Source organism: Urocitellus parryii, unplaced genomic scaffold (genome assembly GCF_045843805.1).
Source record: "Urocitellus parryii isolate mUroPar1 unplaced genomic scaffold, mUroPar1.hap1 Scaffold_37, whole genome shotgun sequence".
Lineage (NCBI taxonomy): Eukaryota > Metazoa > Chordata > Mammalia > Rodentia > Sciuridae > Urocitellus > Urocitellus parryii.
The window spans coordinates 13,213,175-13,232,905 of record NW_027553327.1 but is presented as its reverse complement, the minus strand read 5'-3'; positions in this window follow the sequence as shown (position 1 = coordinate 13,232,905).

Below are 19,731 nucleotides of genomic sequence, written 5' to 3'. Positions count from 1 at the left end.
TTAACAAGATTATTATGAACTTTTCAAGATTTCAAGGTCTTACTGATCAGTGAACCACTCCATTTTTGAAATCAGAAAAATAAAAATTTAAAATAGAAGATGATACAAGGAACCATGAAAATCATCTTTAAAAATAACAATTACAATTTTTAAAACACCTGCAGTGAGAAATTTAAATGTGGGAAGGAAGAAGGGAGAGAAGAGACTAAGGGAGAGCATAAGCACTAGTTTAGGACAGCTGTCCACATACCCTAGACTCAGCTTGCCACTCCATCCATCATTCTCCTCATGTTTGGTTCTTAAACTTTTGGTGCTCAAAAATACAGTATTTGAACTTTTTGCAATTGTAATATAGCCTGTGCACTTTCCATGATAAGAAACAGTGTCTAGAGAGGTAGGTAATTAGAACTGAGTTCAGAACTTTCGTACATTCAACTCCAAGTTTAGAAATGCCACTTTTCAGGCTAGAGTAACTTCCTGGTGAATCAGGTTTAAAGGCTCAAAAACAGTAGCATAGTCACTCATCACTTGTTATTTTACAGCTCTTAGTTTATTCAACATTAATTGAGTAACAACCCAAATTTTAATATTCTTCACATACATAGTACATCATCTTTTGGTGCTTCAGTTTCCTCATGTGCACAAAAGAAATAGTAGTAAGTCCAACATCATAGGGTTAGAGAAAAGCCAATTGAAATTTTACAAATCTCTTAGAATACTGTGCTGAAATTGCCTGGCAGAGTCATTTGAACTGTCATTATGTAATGACTTCCTTTTTCTCTGATTTTATATTTATTCAGTTATTCTGGACATTTCCAGCTCCCATGGCTATAATGGTGGTGGGAAGTCATCCACCTCTCAAGCACACCTCAGTGGGATTAATACCAAAGTAATACAAGGGCTGGGGCTCTTGTCCATGTTGCTCCCTGCCATAAAGATCACCATGTATGATGAGGGTCCTTGTAATCTGCAGCTCAGTGTTCTGCCATAAAAACTCTAGCCACTTTGAATTTGGTGGCATTATGGAAAACCAGGAGGAAACCTTAGCACTTGGACCATTCTGGGAGAGACTCTGCAATTTAATCTAAAAGGCCAGAACATTCTGTCAAATACAATCAGAATTAGGACCTATTCCCAGGATGAAACTGCCCAAGTTGGCTTGTCAGGATTTTGATAGCATGACCTCCTTCCTTTTGGCCCCTTCTCAGGTTGTGAATGAGCATGTAGGAGGAGGGAGGGAGGGGAAGAGAGAGAGAGAGAGATAGAGATAGAGAGAGAGAGAGAGAGAGAGAGAGAGAGAGAGAGAGAGAGAATGGAGGGAGGAAGAGGGACAGATAAATATGAAGACAATAGAATCAGGTCATATCCCAGGACTGCCTCACCTGCTTTATTTTCTCACTCCTGGACAACACTTGAAAAGGTACAACCCTGCCACACGTAGCACCAGGACAACCCAAGAACATCCATGTAGTGAGTTTGTCCAAATTAAAAGGACCTTTCAGTGACACTGAACCCAGTGGATCCCTGCTCTGTTTATAGGAACTGATTGTTTAGTTCGAGTCTGGTCTCTAAGCATAGGAAATGAACTATCCTGGGAACAAGCCAGTACCTACATCTCAGAGATGACCTGTGAATCCCTCTGCCATTTCTTTTGACTTTGAAAGGAGAATGGTTCAAGGGTGAGCCACTTAGGTTGTTGGTAGGGGTGGCCCTGACACCAGGCATGTTTGGATGCTGGTGGTTTCTCAGTGTGATTTGGGGGATTTATTTTAGATTCCTGATAGAATAACAGATCTGTGACCCCTTTCTCTCTCCCAAAGATCCACAAAAAAACCGCTTGAGCCCTTGGTTGGAGACAGTTTCAAGGAAACCCCATTAGGATTCAGATGCCCCCAGGAAGAAGGGTGTGGCTATGAAGAAATCCTTTTCCCTCCAGTATCATCCTGGAGGCCGAGACTGGAGCCAGTTTGTCTCTCAAAGTACAATACCATTCCTGGGTTTTTGCTTGTTGAGTTTTTCAAGGGTATGTGATAAGGACCAGGATTTGGGACCCACTTAAACTTTAAATATCTAACCCAGAACTTGTTGCACTGAAGCCCAAAGGTGCAGCATCTCCAGAGAACTAGTTTAGATTGTGCCTGAAGCTGCTCCCTTTGCTGCCATGTTGGGTTAGTGAGCCTGAGAACCAGACCTACTGAGCCTGAAGGAAGAGACTTGGGTGAAACTGTTGGGCTTGGTAAGGCTTCCCCACAGACTCTCTCTCTGGGAAGGAAAATAATAGTGTCCATTTATTTGCTTTCTCTTCTGTTACCTGTTGACCCTCTCTTCTATGCCAGACAGTACTCTAGGGCCAGGTGGTGACTAGGTGTCAGGTATGATTAACAGTGAAAAAATTCAGCCTCTGATCCTGAGCTGAAAGCATTTTCAAGGCAATCTGTGTGTTAGGTGCCAGGCTGGAGCACCAATAACAGCTAAAAAGAGCTGTCCCTGCCCTTAAGGACTCAGGAGTCCAGTGAGGAAGATGAACATTAATCAAATAAGTGCCTAAATAAATGTATTAACACTAATAATGGAGAATTGTGTACAGAAAAGGTCAAGGTGTCCTGAAAGAGCAGAGAGATGAATGGGCCTGGATGTGGGGACAGAGAAGGACCATGCACATCGGATGGTTTGTTGTCTATTGAGCATAGAGATGACTGATGGATTTAGGTAGGTGCCATATTTTTTAGTTTTCACCAAATTGTCCTGAGGATGATCACAAGCAATAAAGTCTCAGGGAGAGTTTGTGTCCAAAGAGAGGTTGAGGATTCCACCAGGTGACTGGCACATGGAGGCTCTGGCCTTGACCTGTGGGTCTGTAATAGATGTGGTTAAATAACATTTTTCTTATACTTCATTTCTCAGTTGCCTCATTGAGTGAAGGTGTAAACAATGTCATGCTCACATGTTATTTTCTGCCTTTTACAGGTGCATAGTGGTCCTGCCACTGTACTCAGAAATCTTTATAGAGAGATGGTCCTATGTTCCTTTCTTCAGTTTCATGCCTTCAGATACTCACAAGCAAAGGCTTTGTTGGGAGAATTCCTCAAAGAAGCACTCAGGACCTGCCAACATGGTACAATCTAGAGCAAATCCCAATAGCAGAGAGCTTCCACACCTTCATTTGAAAAATTTGACTATTTTATCTCTTTTATGCCCAGCATTTTAACAGGCACCCAATTAAAGGCAAGAAAAGCATCAGAAATGGCCTCACCCTAAAAAGTTCACAAGACCATTCAAAAGGAATTTTCACTCATTTATTCAACAAGTAATGAGAACCTACAATGTACCAGACATAGAAGCAGGATTTGGAGGCCATGCTCATAGTTGCAGCTAAGCACAATCCCTCTTCATGGTGCTGGTAATCTAGAGGAGGGAAAGTGAAATTCAAACCATTGATGCATACGGCAATTTCAAGTGTCTTACCTGCTTGGCTAATCTAAGAACTATTGGAGGTCATGACATTTAAACAGAACCTTGAGTGTGTCCAGAGCATTCTGGACAGAAAGAGCACTTGGAGGCTTCTGAATCTCCACAGCAATTGGCTCATTTAAGGAATAAGAAGCATTGAGTGTAGCTAAATAATAGCAAGGGGTCAAGTGTTTGGTTGGCCAGTAGGTACAGTGTGGATTTTATTTTGAATGAAGGAAGTTTTCCACAGGCAAACATGCTTCACTTCAGCCAGAACCTACCTGTCAATCTGGGGGAGATTCTGTAGATCAGTGAAATTTTGAAAGGGACAGACTTGGGATTCTCAGTACTCAGAACCCTAAATAAACAGACATTTGGAAAGGAAAGATGTCAATTTTAGCCTATTTTTGGATAAAAATGAACAGTGCCTCCTCTCTAGGCGGATTTCCTGGACCTGAGAGGATGAAAGTAAAACGTGAATCAACCACAGGACAGGCTCATGCTTGTAGCTTGGCATCTGTTCCCTACCTTCTGGATTCAAAACCCCACGTTTCTTCCATGAAATTATTGCTTCCCTGATTGGGGAAAATGGTTTGGCTCTTCCTACTCAGAAGTGTTTTTCACCTCCTACCCCCACATCAAAGTGACTGGCTCAGGGATGGCACAGAACTCAATCAAGGCAATAAAACCCAAGAAGAGATTGCCAACAGTCTGCTGGCAAAACACACTTCCTGTCTTTCCCTGGGAGCCTTCAGAATGAAGATGTGAACTTTAGAATAACTGCAGCTATTTGTGACCTAGGGGAAGATTCCAGAAGTGTTAGGGAGTGTGGAGAAGCACAGTGTGACTCCTGAGGATAAAACCAGTCATACAGAAGGCTGGGTGAAAGATAGAGAACTCAAAGTCCTTGTCACTGTACTGAGGCCCAGGATCAAATCTTATCTGCAGCCTGAGAAATCCTGGATATTTTAGTAGCCTTGGCCAGTTCAATGTTCTTTGTTACAAAAACCATTTTTGTTGAGTATTCATGTCTTTCAACATAAAAAGTCCATGTGACAAAACTTGCAGTAGATGCCTGATAGTGAAGAGGGCCTCTGTTCATCCTTGATCCCTTGGAGGAAGTAAACCAACCTCCCCCCCAAAAAAAAAAACAAATAAAAAGTCTCTTCTCCCAATTCTCTCTTTCAGTGTTTCCAGCCCTCCCTCACCATACCAGTGTTACTCTCATGGAAAGGCAGAGGAAGCAGAGGAGAAAAGGAAGCCTGTTTCCAGGCTACATCACCACACTGTGGGGAGCAGGGATAAAGCATGAGAGAGGCAGCTCCAAGACTGACATTTCAGTATAGAAATAACAGGATAAAAATAAACTCCAAATTTCTGCACCTGGCACTTTCTTCTCTGCTTCACAGTTCATATCTCTTTCGGCTTTGGGGACAGAAATGTTCTTTTCAGGTCACCATTTGGCCTTCCTCATCCAAGCCCTGGGCAGGGAGGAGGAGGTGTGGGTCATTGTCTCCAATCTGTTCACACCTGCCAATTCACATCTTGGGAGTCATGTGACACCCCCCTTCCTGCAGCCCCTCTTATTATTTTTCAAATAACCTTTGATAGGATGCTCCAAACACATGGTGGTTGAGCAAGGCTGGGCTGAGGTCTCCACCTTCTAGAGGGTGTCAGAAAAATGAATTGATTTGTTCAAAGTCACACGGCTAATTTGTACTTACTGTATTCTGGTCTCATGCCAGGACCTTTTCTGCTTGTCTCTGAGCAGGGACAAAAAGAACTTGCTTTTTCTGCAGAGCTTACATTCAGCCAAGTAAGCCTGGTACCAGGCTGTTACTATGTGTAGCCTTCACATCATCTGGGATATAAGCATCCTGTGTGCCACCTGAGAGCCACACCCCTCACAGTCACACACTTTGTTAGAGCTTTGTGTTCACCAGGAAGCAGTCTACTTGTTTAACACAGAAGAACACTGGGGGCAAGTCAGTATCAGGGACACAGCCACAACTGCTGCTGAAGTGCACAGAGGGTCTGTGAGCCTCAGGTTTCTCATCTATCCCATGCTGGTAAAAATACATCTGCATTGTAGGATTGTTGCAGGGCCTACATGAGTAAGTCATGCATGATGTAAACTGAAAATAGAGAGTTTCACTTCTTCCTTTACAAACTTATTGCCTTTTTATTTTTTATTCTTGCTTATTGTTACTGGCAAGAATTTTCTAGTACAATGTAGAATAGAAGGGGCAAGAGTAGGCATCATTTTCTTGCTCCTAATGGTAAGGGGAAAGCATCCAGTCTTTCATCACTGAGTGTGGTGTTAGCTCTGCATTTTTATCTTTGTAGATGTCCCTTATCTGGTTGGGAAAGTTCCCATCAATTCTTAGTATGTTAAGTGTTTTTACTGGGTAGGATGTAATTCACTTTTTTCTCTCAACATAGTAAGGTTTACCCATGTCTCACCATAGATTGAACAGTCCCCCTTCAACTGAAGGTTTTGTAGGGGAGATAGAGAATAAGGATAAATCACTTAGTGCCCCTCTCCTCTAATTACATCTTCTTTTTTTCTTCAGCCACTATCTCCCCACCTCTCTGCACATCTGTTTCTCACCAGAAAAACAATCTCCTCTTTTATCCACTTGCCTAGCAGAGGGTCTCAGCAAACAGAAACCCTCTTCCTCTTGGTACATCTGGAGATAATTATAAAAATGTGGGAATTCCACAGAATAAACCTTTCCCACTGCTTGGGGGGGGGTGGAAGGTAAGCTGCAGGTCTCCCTGAAAGAGGGTGGGCTTGAGCCTACATGAGAAGAACAGGTAAGACATTGCCAGGGGAGAGAAGAAACAGCACGAGCAATGGCACCTTATGTTGTGCCCTGCCATTAAATCAATCTGAATTTAGCCCATAACAATGTCCAGGTAGTTTGGCCTTGGTTGTAATTAAAAGAGGATCTTCTGCCCATATGATGTTTGCACTCATTGGCTCTATAGATTCAATATAATTTTTGGCCTCAACAATCACCCTGTCCAATATGGTCACAATTGGCCACATGTGGCTTTAGAAATATAAACTCATTACAACTAAGTAGCACTAAAAATTCAGTTTCCTCTTTGCACTAGATACATTTCAAGTGATCAATAGCCACATGTAGTTAGTGATTGTCATATAGAACTGTAGAACATTTCCATCATCACAGAAAGATCTCTTGGAAATCATTACTCTTGTATTGAAGGGAGAGAAGATGAAATTAAAGAAGATAACTTGGGACCTTGAGCCAAACAGCTAAGCCTGTATAAAGTGAATGCAGCCTGGTAGAGGTTTGTAGGTTGGGTTTCTGTTTTGGCTCTGTCCCTTCTAATTTTGCAACTCTTAGCTAAATTATGTCTCTTCTCTGGTTTTGTCATTGACATGAAAATGCAATTGTTAGGCAATGTAATCCTAGGAGCTTATGCCATAATTTATAGTTTCTGTTGTTGTTTAATAGCCAGAAAGAGATATATGAAAGAGTTTCTTCCAGATGCACAGAAAAAAATACTTGGACTTGGGGAGTTCCAATGGCTCCAACAGTGCTCAGCTGAACCAGCTGGGCAAGTCAGTTAACATCTCTGAACCCCATTTCCACACCTGTGAAAGTGAATAAGAATTTTATGAGTATAAATTGAGATAATTTAAAAGAAAGCATGTTGAGAAGAGAACCAGATGCCAGATAGTCACTAAAAAAACATAAACAAAGCTATTTTCCAAATTGATATGACCACAGAATATCATTATTATCTCCTCCTCCTCCTCATTTTTCTTTTAATTCTCCCAAAAATACCCACAAGCTCTAGTTACAATAGTGTGGAGTACACTTGGGAATTGACCTTCAATAGGAACAGAGCACTCTCTTAGGCCACAGCTAGAGTCAATGGCTATCACCCAGTGTTGTCTCTGAAAATTATCTGTTCTAAGATAGAATTGTGAAGGTCGGTGTTGGATGACACCAGAGAGATTGCTTGGGCTACAATTGCTGGGAGGAATGCAGAGAAGGAAGAGAGAGAAACCTTTCAGGAAAGGCACAGGATTGCAAAGAAATCCTACAATTCCTTAATAGTTACAGACTTCGGCATCATCATTGGCACTGTCTGCCATCCTCAGAATGACTGAAAGGCAGGTGGTATTATACCCATTTCACAGGTGAGGAAGCCAAAGCTCAGACATTAAGAAACTTACACATTTTTCAACATGCAGTGAATGGTAGTACTGGGATTTGAAACCAGGCTGCCTGAATCCAAAGCCCTGGAACTTTGGTCTCAAAGAACTTAAAATATCATGACCCTCAGACTCTAAATCTATAACAGATGAAGAAGCCAACCGCTTGCAGTTTGGAAACACAGCATTGTAATGACTAAATTTTTCTTATGGCTACATGAGCTGTTTAAGTGGGATGGGCTTCATCCATTATCTTTCCCAAGTTTATCCATCTTCCCAACAAAGATGAATCAAAAAGCCCCAAAACAGAGCTAAAATAGCCCCTCATCCTTGCCACTTCCCACCCCTACTCATCTGGGAATCACCCACATTAAGTAGGCCAGTACCAAGCCTAAGGTTCCAGAAGTGTTGGAGAGGCTTATACCCACATTCTGGACCTGAGTGAAACCCAGATAATCAGTTGAGACACTGAGTCCATGATCTGTTGGGAAGGAATGGGTGGGTGTGACATGGAACAGGAACTCTGTGGGTGATGTGTGTCTTGTTGAATTGTGCAATCTCTATCCTAGAGACTAGGTATTGATCAACTGCAATCAAAAGCAGCAGTGATGAAGTATTTATTTTTAAAAATCTGACATTTTAAGGGTATGGAAACCTTTGACTCTGTAGCAATCTGGTCCAACTTGCAAACAGAAATTCTCATGTAACATCACTAGCACTTAGGGATTGAAAAACAGGTTGGCAGGTCGGTACACAGAAGAGGGGAAAACATTATAAAGACATATCCTTCAGACTATTTTGGCTGAACTTAAAAACAAGCACAGTGTCTTCATTTGCAGTTAATTAGATTAACCCAGCTGGAATTGCAAAGAGGACCACTTTTGCTCCAGTAGCAATTAGAAATTGTTGAACATGTGTTGTCATCTTGCCTTTAAAAATAACCACATGTATGACATATTTTTTCTCTTAGCCAGTGGACTAGAAAACTATTAAAATATTTGCTCTGTGTTCTTATTGAATCAGGGGCAAAGAGCAGGTCTCTTTAGTGTCCTTTAAATAAAGGGGATATCAGGTTACAACAACTAGCCACTTCCCCACTCTTTGAGAATCTGAACCTGAATGGGACTCTTCTATCCAAAACTCTGGTCTGCCTCTCTGGAGGATCAAGCTGCCATCTGATCTTGCCTCTGGCATGTGAAATCCACCCTTGCACATCCCCGTAGGCCAAGTGGCTCTTACTGTCATCCCTGGCAGATTTTATAAAAATAGTGCTCAAATCCCATTTGAAACAATTTTATTTTCCATTGTTTGTCTTTACCATGTAACATCCCAAGGAAATATTGTCACACTCCCCTGGCCCTTAGGGCCAAGAACACTTAGTAGGCAACTCAACAAATATTTGTTAGATAAACCCTGGTGTTTCCCAACTCGGGTAAGGAATGAAAAAAGGCAAGCCAGTTGGTAAGAAGGCTACTGCTTTTGCTATCATTTTAGTCCTTCGAATGACAAGAATGTCTGTTTGGTGTTAATGTTTGCAACATCTCTTTTCTGGCTATTTCCTTCTACTCCACTACTCTACTTTATAATAGAAAGTGCATCTCTGGGCCCAGAGTAAAGAATAACTACCAAAAGTAAGACTAAGAAATATTTGTGTTTGGTTTGCTGAGTGTTTTGTTTTTCCCCCAAAATGTTGGTAGCTCTCCATTTAGGTAGTGATGTAAAGTTTTTCTTTAAAAGAAATTTAAGTGTAAAGGTATTGCTTTTAAAGAAAAATAGTCACAGTGTGGGTAGAATAAAGTGAAAGACTGGAAGGGGCATCCTTACTCAGCCCTAGGAATAGTCACTCAGAGCTATTTGTGGCCAGTGCCTGGCAAAAGGCAGTTCAGTGAACCACCCCCCCCCCCAATAATCTATGTCTCTGCTATAAAGTTCCCGCCTCCTAGTCTCCTCCTTTTCCCACTTTCCCTGAGGCTGACTTCATGGGGTTGTTATTACTTAGAAAGAGACCCAGGATGTTGGGGCACTGTGATAGTAGGAAGCCTGGAATGGGTGGCCCTTTGAGGCATTGGGAAGACATCCCTGGACTACATTCTTTGCTGGGTCATGAAAGTGCAGACAAATCATGCATGTTTCTGTAAATCAGTTGGATAAAATTCATAATGTTACTAATATGCCACCAAAAGTGAGGAACCAACCACTTGCCTGGAGAATCTCCCAGGAGTGAATTGTTTCTGTGCAGTTCTGACTTTTAATTTCCCATCACATAGAGCTGGTCAGTTTATAATGTAGCAGGTTAATAATTAAAATTGGAATTCTGTAACCCTTCAAGATGCAGACTAGCTTGCTCCCACCTTCACTTGAAGAATGCAGGAACTCACCACCAAAATCAGTGGGAACTCCCAGAAGGCTTACTTGAGTGGGCTCTGGTGAGCACAGGGAGTGGGCTTCATTTTTGTCCTTCTCCCTCATGGTCTTTGAACTGTATGAAAACCAGGACTGGTTGCTTTACTTCTTCCCTCATATTCCTTTCTGTTTAATTACTGAATTCTTGCCTCTACCTTCTCCTGACTTCCCCCTAGCTATCTCTCATTAGTATCCCTTGGATCATGGTGAGTAGACCAACTGCTATGTTTATAAGCTGTAGAGGAGGAAATCTGGATTGGCTGTGTGATTTGAAGCAAGCTATTTAACTTCTCTGACTCATAGGAGGGTTGTTAAATTTAGGTCAAATTAAAGAACAGATGTGGGAGCTCCATTGAAAGTTAGAAAAGTAATAACATTTAAAAGATCTATTCAGAGAGCAGAAATTGAGCAACCCTCTTGACAAATAACTCTTAGAAGCCTCTGAAATAAGGTTCCTCCCAGTCAGAAAAACAAATGAGATGAAATTTTCAGCTTCTGCAGTGGTTTTAAGAATGATATTTTTTATAGGTAGGTGTCAATCAGATTCTTCAAGGCATAGTAGATACCCACCACTAGTAACAATTAGTGGTGGATATTAGTTGTTGTTTTGGCCACTCTTTTTCTATATGTTTGAAGAACCCTGCTGTCCTTGTGAGGTAAGTATTGGTTGGCTCCATATGGGAAAATGGAGTGCAGAATTAGTCAATTAGTTCATCAGCTTTCCTAGATCATAAGTGATTAGTTTAAGTGTACATCATTTAATTTGTGTCCCTAAGACTTTTAGAAGAATTTCTGAGATGCAACCAAAGGCCTTTCAAATAAATCAGAACCTAGCTTGATATAGGGCTGGAGCTGCTGTGGCCCTTTTGGCAGGAGGAAGAGAGAATTTGTCTGAGAATGGCCAGCAACAAAAACAGAACAAGATGGAAAGAGACAGAGCTGGGGTTTTATTACTAGAGGTTTTGAATCTAGTTGTGCTTGGACAATTGAGTTTTTGATTATACAAGATATGAATGTGCTTCTTTTCTTTGTCTCTGAAGCCACTAGGGCATGAATTCTGTGTCACTTGCAACCATAAGTCCTGACTGATGTCAATATTCTTAACTCTTTGCTGATAGCTGTTTATTTCTTGATCTTGACCATTTCCAACCCATGGCTTCAGGCCTTAACTGAAAATACTGACCCATCATTGGTCTTATCTTTCATTTGCTTTTTGAAAAAAAAACGAAATTGTTTATCTTGATGGAAAATATTAATCTTTTTCTTTTTTTTTCTTTACATTGGTTTAGGTACCATAAAGATGATAAGAACTATCTATCATATTTATCACATTTATAATAATTTTGTACAATGGCCATTTTATACATAGAACCATGTCTTACCCCCATGCTACAGATGAGGAAACTGAGGATTCAAGAAGTGAAGTGACTTCATGTTTAAGGATACACCTCTCACAGGTGGCAGTCCTACAGTATAAGGCATTTGTTCATAGGAGTTTATTTTTTTCATATATGGCTGTGGAAGATGACTAACAGCATTTCAAGAGATACAGGTAATATCCAAACTCCATGATCAAGGTACTCTGTTTCTTCAGGCTCACCTGTAAGTTCCCACAGCCCTATTCTTCTGTATGAAGTAGCACATCAAGCTTCCCAAAGTTTCAGAAATACCAAGGATACCCAGCATCATTTTCTCGCAGGCTAAGTGTATTTCTTCTTAGATTTTGGAGAAGTGTACATTTTGAATAATGAGGTTTTCCTGGCCATGCCACTGTCTCTCACCTTGGTACCCATTTTCTTTTCCTGCCACATTTACCACTTTCTCTCTCTCATGCTTAATGAGCCATCTGCATTTTCAGAGATCATGGTTGCAAACAACAAAATCCACTGTAGCTGCTCTGAGAAGAAAAGGAGAATGTCAAGTTGTGTTGCGTAACTCTCAGAATCTCCAGCAGCCCCAGGTCATTGGGCTTACAGACTGCACTGCCAAGAGCAACACCTCCATCCCAGCTACAAAGAAAGGAACATACAGGATGGATGGAGCTGATGTATATGATTCATATATAATTGAAGACTCCATGCTCCTCCTGAATCTCACTCTCCATCCCTAGTGAGGGAAAAATGAGTTTCCAGTTTCTACTTTTAGAAGGAAAGACTCTTAAGCTCTGAAATCCCCCAGACCTAGGAACAGTGTGCAAGAGGTATTATCAAACCCTCAAGAATGTTTTCCTGAGACTTCCTAATTCTACTAAGAGGTCACCATTGTCACTAACCCACGTGCTCCTAGGATGGATGACTCCTCATGGTTAGGTGCTGCTCCTGTGTTCTCAATGGACCTCACAGCACTGTTTCTCCATTTATAAGACAGCCCTCATAATCCCCTTCTACCTTTCCACATGGGTAATTTAATCTTATCTCAAAAACTGTATCTTTATAAAAGCCAATGCTTTTCCTACCTATTGTATATGCTCATGGTATCTTGTCTTTTTAAAATTTATCTAGTTGTCATAGTTTATGTATTTTGAAACCTATCTCCATTTCTGGGCTTTAAGCTCCATGAAGGCAGGGAAAGTTACCATTTTGGTTTATCCCTACCTATCTCAGCCATGGCTCCCTGTTTGGTACAGCATGGCATGTACTCCCTAAATGGCAGTTGGATAAAAATGAGCTGAGTGGATCTAGCTATTCTGGACTGATATCAGGGAGAACATCAGACTTCCATCCCAACAACTGATGATCACACAGTTCTTGGCTATTGGAAATGGGCCTGGTATAGGGTTGAGATCAAGTGAAATCAGTAATAAATACCCCCAGAAGAAGGCAGTATACCAAGGAACTTGGAGAATGAGAAGTGGTGGTTACCATTCCCACTGTCCTAGATGTGTGTAGAAGCTGGTAAGAAATACATACCAGTAGCTCTTCTAGGAAACCCTGGCCCCAGTTCTATGGCCTGAAGAGTCTGCTAACAGGAGCCCCACAGAAAAGCAGGACAGAAAGGGGTGGGTAGGAGAAGGCTTCAGCTTCACTTTTGGAGGAGCAAGAAGGTAGGAGGGAAATTGCTCTTCCTTCTGTTAATTCTTGCTTTAGCTTGGCTCATCAGCTTCCTTGGGATTCTCATGCCAGAAAATAAGGCATGGACTTTTCCCAAAGTGTTCTTGCAATATAGAACCATGAACCCCTCCAAGTCTACACATGTGTGTGTGTGTGTGTGTGTGTGTCTGTCTGTATTTGTCTTCTTTCCTCTCCTTCTCTAACAGAAAAACATGCCTAAGTCTCCATTACCTTAAGACATCTTCCCATACTTACCACTTTCTCATTCTCCATCGACAATATTTGAGAACTTGCAGTACATTCTCTTTAACTCCTGGCCATCAAGTTTCTATCCTTTAGCCTCTGGGGATGGCTACTCTGCCCCAAATTCACTCTTGGCCCTAAATCAGTCACTCTTCTGCTTTCTGGTGTCTCTAAGCCTTTTAAGTACTTTATGAAAGCTCTGGACATTCTTTCCACGGAAAACACACTCTACCCCTATGATAATAACCCTTCTTCTGAGGACGGAATCCAAAGGCCTTTTTCAATCCACATTGGGGTAAAGAATACAAACTTGGGCACAAGAGGATTTAAAAATCCTGGATCCACCTTCCCAGTTGCATAAACTTGGGCTTCCATTTCCCCAGTTTAAAAAGGTTATTATAATGTTTACCTTTGTGTTGTTGTGGTGAAGCAACCATGGCATTTAGAAGAGGACTTGGTGTACATTGAATAATCACATGACCATCATCATCCTCTTTAATATTTCAGTCTTATCATTTATGCTCACCAACCTCATGAATTCTAGATCCAACATGGTTCCATATCTGACCCATGGATGTCCCTTCTTGGCTATGTAGTTGACAATATTTAGAAATTAGAAGTTCTCATGAAAATTTGACCTTTGGGCTTCTCTTGGAAAATCAAATCTGAGAATGCTGTTTCCACCTTTCCCCCTGGAGCTGAGTAGTTCTTCAGTTCATGATGGTCCTTCACTGTGCCCAGCACTAAAGCCACAAATTCACAGCACAATGTCATTGTACTGGCACAGTCTTATGGTTCAGAAATGACAGAGTCTTATGGTTCAAAAAAATAAAAGCTAGGCCAAGGAAATTATTTATATATTTACCTATCATTATATTTATTTATTTATTCATTTATTTTGATGTGAGGGATTGACTCTATGGCCTTACACATGGCAAGCAAGTGGTGGGTTAGGAGTGTTGCTCAGTGGTATGACACTTTTTAAAATAGAAAACATCCATTAATTTGTGCAAAAAAAATGTGCATATTGATTTCACATTGCAAACATTTAAGTTTGTTCTCCCAGCTCTGTAGAATTTCTAACGATTGGTCATTTTCTTCATTCTCCCATTTTCTCCACTATCCCAGAAGCACTTGTCTATTCTTCCCAATCCTATTGTGGGTGAAAATGACACCTTCAGACACTCTTTCCTGTCACTAATGAGCCCTTAGTTCCTGAGTGCCATTTAAGGCCCTCCCACTTTTGCCTCCTGCATAAAGTGTCCCTTTTTCAGAGCTAGACCTTTTCTACCTGGAACTTCTGAACTCTGCATCAAAATGTGCCTGGTCTGCACTCCATGGTGGCAAGCTCCTCTAGAGGCATGGTCATTCTTGATTCACTGGTAAAGCATCATTTGTTTCATCAGTGTCTGAGCTTAGCAAAAAGACTTTTGTAGAAAAATGCCTTCGTTTCAAGGTGTGCCTCTGACAGCAGAAATATCAGTCAGTTTGACAGGTTATGGGAAAAGATATTTTAAGGCCCAGCCCTATCAATCACCAGTTGCCTGCAGTGAGGTAGACAACAACACAAAATGCATCTGTTTACAATTGCTACTGTAACATATTACCACAAATCTTAGCTGCTGAAAACAACATCCATTTATTATGTCACAAATCTGCCACTAAGGGGTCCTAGAATGTCCTGGCCCAGCTGGGTCCTCTGCTTAGCCCTCCATCATGATGACTTCAAGCTTCTGGCAGGGCTTCATCCCTTTCTGGAGGTTCTGAGCTGGACTCTGTCTCTGAGGTCATTTAAATTGTAGGCTGAATTCAGTTCTTTGGGGTTGTAGGACTGAAGTTCTCATTTTCAGCTGGTCTCTGTTCCTGGAGGCTGTATGCACTCTTTTTCATGCTTTCCCAGTGGACCCTCCTGGAAGAGCAGCATGAAAGCCTCTCCCTTTGAATCTGTTTAACCTCAGCTACTTCATCTCTCTGACTCCAGCCAGAGAAAGTTCTCAGCTTTTAACTATTCCCATGGGCCCACTAGAAAAATCTAGGATAATTTCCCCATCTTAAGGTCTTTAATTTTAATCACATCTGCAAAGATACCTTTTGCCTTGAAATGTAACTCAGAGGTTCCAGGGACTTGGGCACACACATCTTTGGGGAACCATCCTTCCTCCCACACTAGGCAAGGAGGTAGAATGATAGGATTTACACTCTTGCTCCAACACTTACTCTAACAATGGATGAAATTGTTAACTAACTGCCTGAGTTCCAATTTCTATCTCTTTAGAACGATGGGAGCCAGAGCTTAACAATTTTGTCATCACTCATTATACAAATTCAGGTTCAATAAAATTCACATGCTAAAGCTCTTTCAAAATTCTGCAGACACAGATGTCATTGTCCCATTGGTCTAACACCACATGGTTCTCTGATGGTTCTCATGTGGTGTGGTACCCCTATGCCACCCTCAACAGCTCTTTAACAGGAAGGGGGTGGTTGTAGCAAAATTAGTTAAGAACATAGACTCTGTAGCATGGTTGCCTATGCCTAAATCCTAGCTCTTCTATTTACCTTGTGACCCTGGGCTAATTTTTAAGCTCTGTGCTTCAGTTTCATTATCTGTAAAATAGAAATAATAATATTATCTCTGTAAAGTCATTGCAAGAAGTAAGTGAATTTATATTTGCAAGTACAAGGCATGGTGCCTGGCACATAGTGGCAGCTGCCATCATCACCACATTCACCTCATCATCATCAACCACATTTTCACCTCCCACCAGTGTCCTTCACATCTCTTTTGTCCATTTGCAATCATCATTTTTATGTATGTATTTGCTCAGTGTATATCACTCCCATTAGATTTAAGATTCATAGGGGTATTCAGTTGAAAAGAGATGCTTTTGATTACTTTTTCATTACCTAAGTCATTGAGAATTTATTTTGTAAACAGATTGAAACATTAATCATAAAGAAAATGTGTCCTCTGGATACCATGTATCCTACTTGTTTCTTCTGCCCCTCCTCAGAGAGAGGTAGCTGAGTATAACAATATTAAGTGTTCTGTGGGTGTGGAGAAACCGAAATGCCCAGACCATGTGAACTGATACAGCTACTGCACAGGACAGCTTGGGCAGAAGACTTTAAAATTAAAAATGAGCATTTCTTATGATCCAGCAGTTTCACTTCTCAGAAGACACCTTAGAGCCGCATTAGCAACCTTGTATGATAAGTCACAAATTCTTAATGACAGCAGAAATGAGACAGCCTATAGTTTATCAAAAGAGAAAGAGTTAAATAAAATATAGCAGCCCCTGAGATGCAGGCAAAAAATTCATGAAGAACTTCTCTTTTTGTTTTTCAATTTTATATTTTTATTTGAACTTGACATGTATTAATAAAAAAACAAAACTACTATGAATCAAGTACCATTTTTATCTTTCAATTTTACAACAGGGTTATGAGGTAGGTATTATTACTACCTGTATATTATAGACAAAGAAACTGAAACAGAGATAAGTTAAGTAACCTCCTCCATGGTCATCCAGTGAACCTGGGATTCGCCAGTTTCTAAATGGCCAGTTTCCAAGTAAGTGGGATTACTCATTGTGCTATAAAGTTTTACCTTTTCTGTAATGTGTATAATATAGTAATAGAATATAATTCACACCCTAACACATGCTTGAGAGACCGATGGCTTGTGTAAATTCTGTCTCTGCCCATCCTAACTAGATGAACTTGAGCTTCTCTGTGCCTCAACTTCCCCAATGTTAAATAGAGAAAAATAATATCCAGCTTTGTTTGGCTTTGATAAAGGATACAAATGTAAATTCTGGTGTGGCATTTAAAGTAGCATTGTGCATATTTTAAATATCCACGTGTTCATTGTCCTCTTTATTATTTTAGTTTCATTGTTATTCTCACTAACCTCATTCATTATAGATCTAACCTAAAGGTTGTTCAAAGTTTAAAACTTTACAAGGTGCTTGATCACAAAAGTTTCAAGACAGCTGTAGACCCATATACAGCCATAAAGAGAAGGAAGTCATTCTTGTTGGCTGGCCCTCTCCTGTTTTCTTTGTTTTTCCAGTGTTCAGCAGGCATCTTGCACATAGTAAAAGATCATTAGTGTTCTGGGGGAAAAGGAAAAACCTCCATGTAAAGTTCTGCACTGTTTGACTGCAGGTGGAAAGAAGAACTCAGACTTAGGTCTTTGCATTCCATGCTACCCTTCCTAGGTACATTGACCTTTGGGTTCTGGCTGGGAAGGTGTAGGATGTTCACGTTTCCTGGGGCTTGGAGATAGCGGCATGTGAGTCTGGTAGCAAAGTTAGCAATTCCTGGAGGAGCAATAAGGTATCTAAAAAACACAACTCCTAGAACTGACAAAAAATAGCCAGGTCACAGATGCAAGATCAACATGAAGACCTCCTTTTTTCAAATACTAGAAAGGAAAAATTATATTCAAAATGAAAATCATACTTGTGGTTGTCCATGATGTGGGGTTGGTTTTACTGGTGGTATATTCATATATAAATGAAGGAAATTTATGTCTGATTCATTCTACTGTCTTTCCTATTCCCAGAATAAAATAGTTTTATGAAAGATCAAGTTAAGAAGATGAGATCCTAAGTTGAATAAGTTATACTCCATCTAAGTATGTCAAAATACACTCTGTTGTCAGGTATATCTAAAAAGAACAAATTTTTAAAGAAACTAAAATTTTGGAAAAAAAAAAAACACCACAGTGCTATTCAAAATTACAAAAAAAAATTTACTCAGACATAAACTTAACAAAATATGTACAGAAATGCTGAGAGCCATTGCCAAGTAAGACGCATCGTAATCCTTGCCAGCATACCCCATGTTAATTTGCTGCGACCTTGCTTGTGTGTTTGAGAAAGGTGACCCTGCTCAATCACCAGGGTGGATCCAGGATTAGGGTGTATCTTGCAGGAAGTATCCCCGTCCTTGGGTTTAGGGCGTGACAATAGGAGTTTTAGGGAAGTTGGAGGTTGAAGATTATTCCTGCTGGGAGTAGGGCGTGCCTGCTGCCTGAGTTCCCGCTGAGTTCTCCTGGAGAGAAAGTATTTAGGACTTGAATTGTGCGGGGGGGATGGGATTGCCCCTGGACCTGTGTGGAGGCAGTGTGAGTTCGGAATAAAGAATTGCTGTTTGAATCTACAAGGTGTGTGGTGGCTCGTGATTCTGTGCCAAGCCGAGACATTGGCATCTGGCACAGAAACTATGCACTGACCATTATAAATCATTGATGAATGAAATTTTAAAAAGACCTAAATAAATAGAGAAATGTACTATGGTCATGAAGTGTGAGACTCAACATAGAAAGATGCTGGTTCTTCACAAATTGACTTATATATTTTAATACAGTTTTTATAAAAATCCCTAGCAATGGTTTTGATTTTTGTATTGAAAGGGTAAAGTTTCTAAGCTGGAAAGCTTGAATGTAAAAGATTAGGTATTATTAAGTTCCTCTGTTACACCCAGATTCCTGAGATAGTTAAGACAACACCCTACTGGCCATTTAGCCTAGGGCCCTGTGCAGTTCCTCACAGGGCCCGAACCAATCAGTTTGAATGTGTACCCCGCTTAGGAATGACCAATCAACCCCGCCCCACCTGTTCCCGCCAATGATTGTGCCAATCACGTTTCAGAGTTGTTGTTCAATTTCCCCGCGCCTCATGATGATTTGTTCTGATGTATGCAAAGCCCACCGCCCTCTCCAAAAAGTGTACTTAAGCTCTGCTTGACCTTTGCTCTGGGCTCTGAGCCGCTCTCCCTTCTTGAGTGGGCACAGAGTCCCAGCGCGCTGGAACGGATCCCTAATAAATTTCCCCCCTGCGATTGCATGAAGTGAGTCTCTTGTGTGGTCTCTCCCCTCCGACGCTTCGCTGCACCCCAACAGTATATATAAATAAAATAGTTCTAAGCTTTAAATGGATAAGTAAAGGAACTAAAACAATATTAACAATATTAATATCTAAAACAATATTGTAGAAGAAGAAAGTGGGAGGTTATAACAGGCTTCCTCTTATTTTAAGGCCTATCTATCATACATTTAAAATAAATGAGATTGTGTGTAATATACGCAGGGGATATGCACATAGATGAATGGAACAGAATTAAGGACTGAAAAATAGGGGCTGGGGTTAGGACTCAGTGACAGAGTGCTTGCCTAGCACATATGAGGCACTGGTTTCAATCCTAAACACCACATAAAAATAAATAAAAGTTGTTCATTTACAACAACAACAACAAAAAAAAACTAAAATTAAAACCCACACAAGCATGCCCATTTAAAATTTTTATTTTTATTTTTTTTATACTAGAGCTTGAACCCAGGAACACTTTATCATTGAGTTACATCCCCAATCCTTTTTATTTTTC